This window comes from Lepeophtheirus salmonis, chromosome 4 (assembly GCF_016086655.4).
Source record: "Lepeophtheirus salmonis chromosome 4, UVic_Lsal_1.4, whole genome shotgun sequence".
NCBI lineage: Eukaryota > Metazoa > Arthropoda > Copepoda > Siphonostomatoida > Caligidae > Lepeophtheirus > Lepeophtheirus salmonis.
This window is the reverse complement of record NC_052134.2, coordinates 7,673,969-7,681,256: the sequence shown is the minus strand read 5'-3', so window position 1 is coordinate 7,681,256 and position 7,288 is coordinate 7,673,969.

The following is a 7,288-nucleotide window of genomic DNA, read 5'->3' as shown; positions in this document are numbered from 1 at the left end:
ACCCACTATTTTGATAGCCTTCTGGACAGTCTGTTATGAAACCCTGATATCTCTTACATGGACCCTCCTGGACTTGATGGGATTGGCCTAAGCTGTTTGCTTTAAACCTTCCGTGTCGAGTTTGGGTTTTTTGACAGACACCTTCTTCCTCTCTTTGGATTTGCTGACGCCGTAGACGGGGGTCCTGGAGACGCCCAACTGCTTAGTCTACGAATGAAAATTCGTCAATCATGTTCAAGTCTCATTTTCTCGACTTGTGCGTAATCTAAAGAGGTCAAGTTTGTTTTGTCTTGTAACTAATTGTTTATGCTTTAATATATCAAAATATGAATTAATATCAATCACTCAACCTTCATAAATTATTGAATTAGAAAGTGTTCAGATTTCAATGGACCACCTGGTAGGGTCACAGGAAGAGGCCATTGTATGTTGGGAAGTCAAAGGTCAATTTTGCATCAAAATTGGCAATTGTTTTGGAGCATATTAAGATACATAATTAGATTTTAGGAAGAGGGTCTGCACTCTAACGAGTGCACATTCCAGTTACAATTATTTCATATTGTCTATCCACATGCATTAATGACACATTTAGTACATAAAATGAATCCTTTCTTATATGTAGTTATAAAGGAAATGATCCCTCAAATCCACGTAAATTCGGAGATAATCAAAACGATTTCGTGTTACATTGTGTTTGAACTCTGTGTTTCCAATCCATGGATGTCCTTCTTTAAAAATACAAAGATACAAACGTTTTCTTTCTTGAAAGGTGACAATGAATAGAAAAACTATAACATAATAACTATCTGTTAATTGGCAGTATTATTGTAGTTTTTATTTTTTTTCTTCATCATTGACACTCTTAATTTGTAGATATCCAAGGAGTGAAACAACTCAATAAGACTCTCTTCTAGTAGACACCACTATTCGCTAAGGGTGTTGGTAGTAGTTGATTATTATAATAGTCATCATAATAATGTAGATTTACAATCCCCCAAGAGAGACTCACACAATGAGAGACTCTTCTCTACTAAACAAAGTCACAAAAGACATTTATCTGTTTCTTTTTCTTTTTTTTTTGCAAGTAGAGTGATTGTGTTTCACAGGGTTATAAAAGTCCACTAATATAATATGTAAGGGGCTTTTAAGCGGCGTTTAAGGGACATAATATGTAATTATATTTAGACATCAACTATATACATATATATTAACTAGAATGAGCACTCAGTAGATTGTAAACCCTCCGCCTAAAATCAAATTGAGCAAAGGATCTAAAAGTTGCTCCAAAGTTATGGTCGATAATGCACTTTGTACGTTATGTGTTACCTTGATCTTGACTTCTCAAAATTTAATGGCCTCTTACTGTGGCCATATATGTATATTCTTCGTACGAAGTTTCATCAAAGTATATTGGCAACTTTTGCCGTATTTCTGGTCACTAACGAACAAACTAACGGAGGCAAAAACATAACCTCCTTTCAACTTTGTTCAGGAGGTAACAAAAATCAAGACTAAAATTTGCACTCGGTAGAGTGCAAACCTCTGTCAATAGTAAATTTTCCACAGTTGTGTTTGTGGTTAAATGAACCATCTTTGTTTAACCTACATGATGACACCAATTGGAGCTCTGTACCTTAATATATCCCAAATGGAATCCCGACGGTAGAATAAATCAGTCTGAAATTTAGCAAATAGACGTATAAAATAACCAAGCATGTTCCTATGTTTTTTTGTTTTTTTTTGCCTTTGAGGTTTTTAACAGGCTGTTTTTGACCTAAAAAACCCCCCATTTCCCCCATGTCTTAAAAAAACCAACGAAGTAGAGACAAAAACATATCTACTTCGTTGCGGAGGTAAAAATTATTCCTCTAAAATTTGGATTATAACTCAACTTGAGCATAAATTTCAATTATGATTTGAGCATAGAAGGAACATGGACATTTTCATGCTCAAAAATATCAAATTATAGGTGTCGTTTAATTGGATTGACACCTAAGGGGATGTAAATTTCTTTTGTAAAACTTTAATATCTCTGTATTATCAAAATTATCTTTGAGTAATTGAATAAAGTGTAAAGAGTTTCTTTTGTATTTGAGTATAAAGTATTGCAGTTCCTCATTCGGATGAGCATTCTTTTATTTGAAATTGTGTTTTCATTTTTGCATAGTCGATATCAAACATGCAGAAAATAAGAGGTATTCATGTCAGATTTTCAAGATTTTTTTATTATTTATATGCCTTGGGACACCCTAAAACAGAGTGTACAATGTACGTATGGTTACATACCAAATAAAAAAATAAACTCTGTGTCTATCAACGCGAGATATGAAAATTTCTTATATCTCACAAAATATATTTTTGCTGTAAGCAATAATGCAAATTCCTTTGAATTGTTGCACTTTATTATGAGAAAAAGGTTAGAGTCTACTAGAGCAGCAAAACATGGGCTCGAGAGATGGATTTAGAAATGCATCAATAATTTTATATTTTCAAAAATGTTGACAAAAGCTGTAGACAAGGCATTGCAAAACTATATATGGCCACCTTCATTATCAATCACAGCCTTTACTCCTCGTATGTAGGGCATGCAGGAGTTGATGACAAACTCATCTGACAAGTTGTCCCATGCAGCCACTATGGAGTACTTTAGTGAGTCCACATTGGGTGTGAAATCTTGTTAGTTTTCCTTCCCAATGTGTCCCATTTAGAAAAGTCCAGTGGGTTCAAATCTGGTGAGGAAGGGGGCCATATCTCTTTGGACATGAATAGAGCCATGTTATCTCCGCAGTTCTTTTGGTACTTGGCGGACGTCGTGGGAGGGGGAGCACAGTCCTGAGTTTACACGTAGTTACCCTCCGGGTAGTTGGTCTCCAGCCATGGAAAGATCGTGTACGTAAGCACCTTATGGTAGGCCTCCTTGCCGATTTTCTGTCCAGCCTTGAAAAAGAAATGAGGTATCTTCTTTCTATCCGAGGCCACAACGCCGAGGAACATTGTTTGGTGTGGTCAATTTCTTGGCTCTCCTTTTTTCCCGCATTACCAGCGATCGTTTCGGTGGTTGTGAAATTGATCAGGTGTGAAAATCTTTTTGTCCGAGAAAATTTTCACAATCAACCCTCATTTGCCTTGATCCATGCGAGAATTTTCTTTCACCTCTAGAGCCTACTGGCTTTGATACCCTCTGTCAGAAGGTGGCATGGGGTCCTTGTGAAAGAAACTAATCCCAAGTTGTGGTTTATAACCATCCTGATGATCCTAGGAGTCACAGAGAAGTCGTAGGCAACGCGATTCATCAACTTAATGGGATGTTCCTTCATATTCTTCTCCAAACTTAAGAAGAACTTTGTATCCCTCTTTCAATTATGCCCTCCGATTTCTGACATCCTGGAGAGGTCTTCTCCGTTTGTTTTTTCATCTTGCTTAACTTAAAGCCAGGCTCCTAGAACAGTTAACAATGTCCGTAATATGTATCACATCAACTCCAGCATCTAGGAGATCTGAGATACACTTTCTTTTTGTTTGTTGCTCACTCAAGATAATAATATGACTAAATGATTGGTATAGCTTTCTTTATGTAAAAAGACTTTGGAAACAGAATATCAAAAAATTATCACTAAATTACAAATTACCAAATAAACATTAATTAACAGTTCATGTCTTGCTACCCTACCCAAAACATACATATATTAGACTGCCCCAGTTTCCCCCTGTTTTATGATATAGAACGTTACTCCTTGTTATTTAATAACTATCACTTAAACTAGGGTTAAATTTTGACAGGCTAACTTTATTAATAAAACAGTGAACCAAGTGGTCCATTAAAATCTGAAACTTTGAATTTTAAACTTCAACAAGATATAATTTATTAATCAACAATAGAAATTCAACAAAATTAATACTATCAATAGATGAGTGTCTGACCTCTCTTAATCATTAATGTAGCCCTTAGCAGCAAAGATGGCTTCCAAGCGGAGGCGGAAGGCCTGGCACCCGCTGTGGATGAAGTTATCTGTTATGGCGTCCCATTGGTGGCAGGCAGTAGCTTTGAGGGCCTTGGTTTTTGAATGACGACACTATAGGCCTTCCCCTCGACATGCACATATATAGTGTAGTCGGCGGGGTCGGTGTCAGGGCTGTAGGGAGGCCAAAAGTGTCAAAAGACTCAATCAAATCTAAAAGTTGTCAAAGATGGGTTTCTTTCTACCCTCACAAGGCTCTTTCCACCCACTTTTTGATAGATGTGGGCAGTCTTGTGTGAAACCACAAGATCGCTGTCATGGTCCCTGAGGAACTTGAGGGGATTGACGTGGCTGTTTTATTTAACTCCTCCTAGGCCAGCGTGGCTTTTTTGACAAAGGATTTCTTCCTCTCAAACGTTTCGGACTTGCTGACGGCGTAGATGGTGGTCCTGGAGACACCCAACTGTTTTGAGTGCTTGCATGTAAATTCGTTGATCACGTTCACCGGTCATTTTCTCGACTTGTACGTAAGCTAGAGAACTCAGGATTTTTTTGTTTGTTTTGTAACTAATTGTTTATGCTTCAATATATCGAAATATGAATTAAATTTCATCACTTAACCTTTATTTATTCAGATTTCAATGGACCACCCAGTATGTCTGTGGAGGCCTCATTTTTTAATTTCACATAATACAAATACCAAGAAGTACTCCAACCAACAAAAAAAAAGGGTTCATTTTTCGACAGCCCTATACACATTAAAAATAATGCTTTACTTCGTAAAATTTAGACAAAAACTCCATTGAAACTTCTTTATAAGCTTGTTTATCTCAATTGTGAGCAAATGCGAGACCCATTATTTAAACAGTTTTCTCTTATCCAAACTTTTTTTTGATAGGGCCTGTACAGCCCTTTTTGAAATGCCTACAATGGCTGCTAGCTTGCACACTTTCATTTGACGATTCACCAGTGCTTCTTTGTGTATTTTCTTTACAATATCTGGAGTTGTAACTTCATTTCATTGACCACTGGTATGCTTGTCTTTGCAGCTTGTTTGACCTCTTTTAAACTATGCTTGCCATAAAAGTTACTTTTGTAAACGAAGGAGCAAACTTATTCAGAGTTCAATTTTTATATTGGTAGTCGTGTATCACACAATGAAGACCAATTTTCTCCATAGTCACAAATTCGCTACAACGTTCACTATTGATGGCTACCAAACAAATATTAAATAGCTTGGCACCTTCAAGCTTAAACATATGTTTTATAGATTGTGTACTTTCTAATACAGTAACTTTTGTAAGCAACTACCCCTATCTCTTAGTGAGGCTAGGTACATCTGGGACCGCTGTCGTATCTTAGAACTGCATAACGACTTCATTTCAAAAATAAGGATCTAGCAAACAGCATATGTAGCGAAAGCCCAGCGCGTCATATTCAAAAAGAAAAAGGAGATTACATATCTTATCTTTATATTTAAAGCAAATTTTGTCTTCTCAACGAAAACTAGTAACTCCGAGCAGTACGGGCAAGGTTGTGCCTTTATTGGTCCAGCTGTTTCGGTTCTTGAACCGCTAGAACTGGAACCGACAAAGTCTAACTGAGTCCGGAACCGAGACCACAATATATTGCTTATCCGTCTCGGTTCTTGAGCTAATGTTCATATATAGAATATACAAAGAAATATAAAATAAATTAACTCTAATCAATAAGTCATTTTTTTTTTTTTTTGAGCAATTGCAGCGTTTTACAGTGATCCAGTTGTATATGAGTTCCAAATTGATAAGGGATTCTTATGGATCTAGAACTGTGGTTTTAGGCACGAGACGGTGTAAGTAAAAGAGGTAAGGGGTGAGGTGGATTATGGATCCAGGCCCAATACTAAGCTTGTTGGGCTCCTATATAATGATAACTATAATATTTCTTAAGCCAGGATTACCCAAACTTTACTATGCCAAGGCCCCCCTACCCTAATACATTTTTAGCTTAGGCCCCTTTATACGAAACATCTGTACTATGTAGGTGTAGACTGAAAGCATTCCTCAATTATCCATCTTCCTGCACCGCCGTCCCTAGCTTCCCCTCACGGCCCCACTTTTAAAATCATTTTTCATGGGCCCTTCTGAAACTTGGGGCGCTATACGCACTCTGTGTATAAGGAAGGTGCAGATATGTTTGTATCTAAACCAATTTCCAGGCCCTGAATTTTCTAGTGGCACCCCTTGTTTTAAGTGCCTGTTACCAAACTGAGCCTGTATAATAAAAGGACCAAGACCGTTATAGCTTAACCGAGACTGAGACCGTATACAATAAGGCAATTGGCCTGAAAATTAGCAGTTATGACCAAAAAGCCCCATATTTTAAATTTCCACAGCAGAAAAGTATTTTTGCAGGAGGAAAATTAACCCGAAAATGGGACATTCTCATATACATACATTCTACTAAGTATCTACATCAGCTGTCTCAACGCTCTTTTTGATACGGTTACTTAAAAGAATCTTCACAACGTATTTTCTCATCATCTCATGCACTAAGTGAGTCCCACTTTCATCATCCATCATGCACAACTGTTTGACAGGTTGAATCTATCCATGTAGCAAAGGAGAAAGAGATGATTCTTCTAACCTCCCGAGTCCCTTGCTTTATGTTCTATGTAGACTAATTGAAGGGAAGACTATAATTTATCGATTAAGTAAGTTTCGTGTGGATGAGGGGCTCCTTATGATTGTCTTTGATGCAATGAAGATGTATAAGGGAGGGATGAACAATTATGGATTTGATTCATTGATCATCATTTATTGTCTGTTGATTGACCATTTGATAGAGGAGGTGAAGAATAAAACTTTACTCTACATATATATAGAAAGAGAGGAGCCGCCGACAGTGCAACAGAGATCATTCATTTCATGTTGCATATGACCTCGAAATAATACCTACTACATATGTAATATGAGAGCATTTAAGTCAAGAAAGAACGAAATCCTCAAAACAAAGGGAGATAAAATAAAAATAAAAATTAGGTACTCACTTTGACGATATATTATTATTAAATACATACATTTCTTAACGATTAAGGATCATTTATCTCCATTTATAACTCGTTTGGGCTTTGCCTACTCCTACCTTTGTAATTATTTTGGGATATTAAATTTTAAAAAGTGTTTGTTCTAATTATTATAATATTTCCAATTGTTTACAAGTTTCCTAAGAATTATATTTTGGAGGAGCCTTGGTTTTATTAAATTAATTAAAAATAACGGGGATACAATCGTAATTAACTTCGTAAAAACTTGCTACTGTAAGTTTTGGGTCTCCAATCTGTAAAAAAC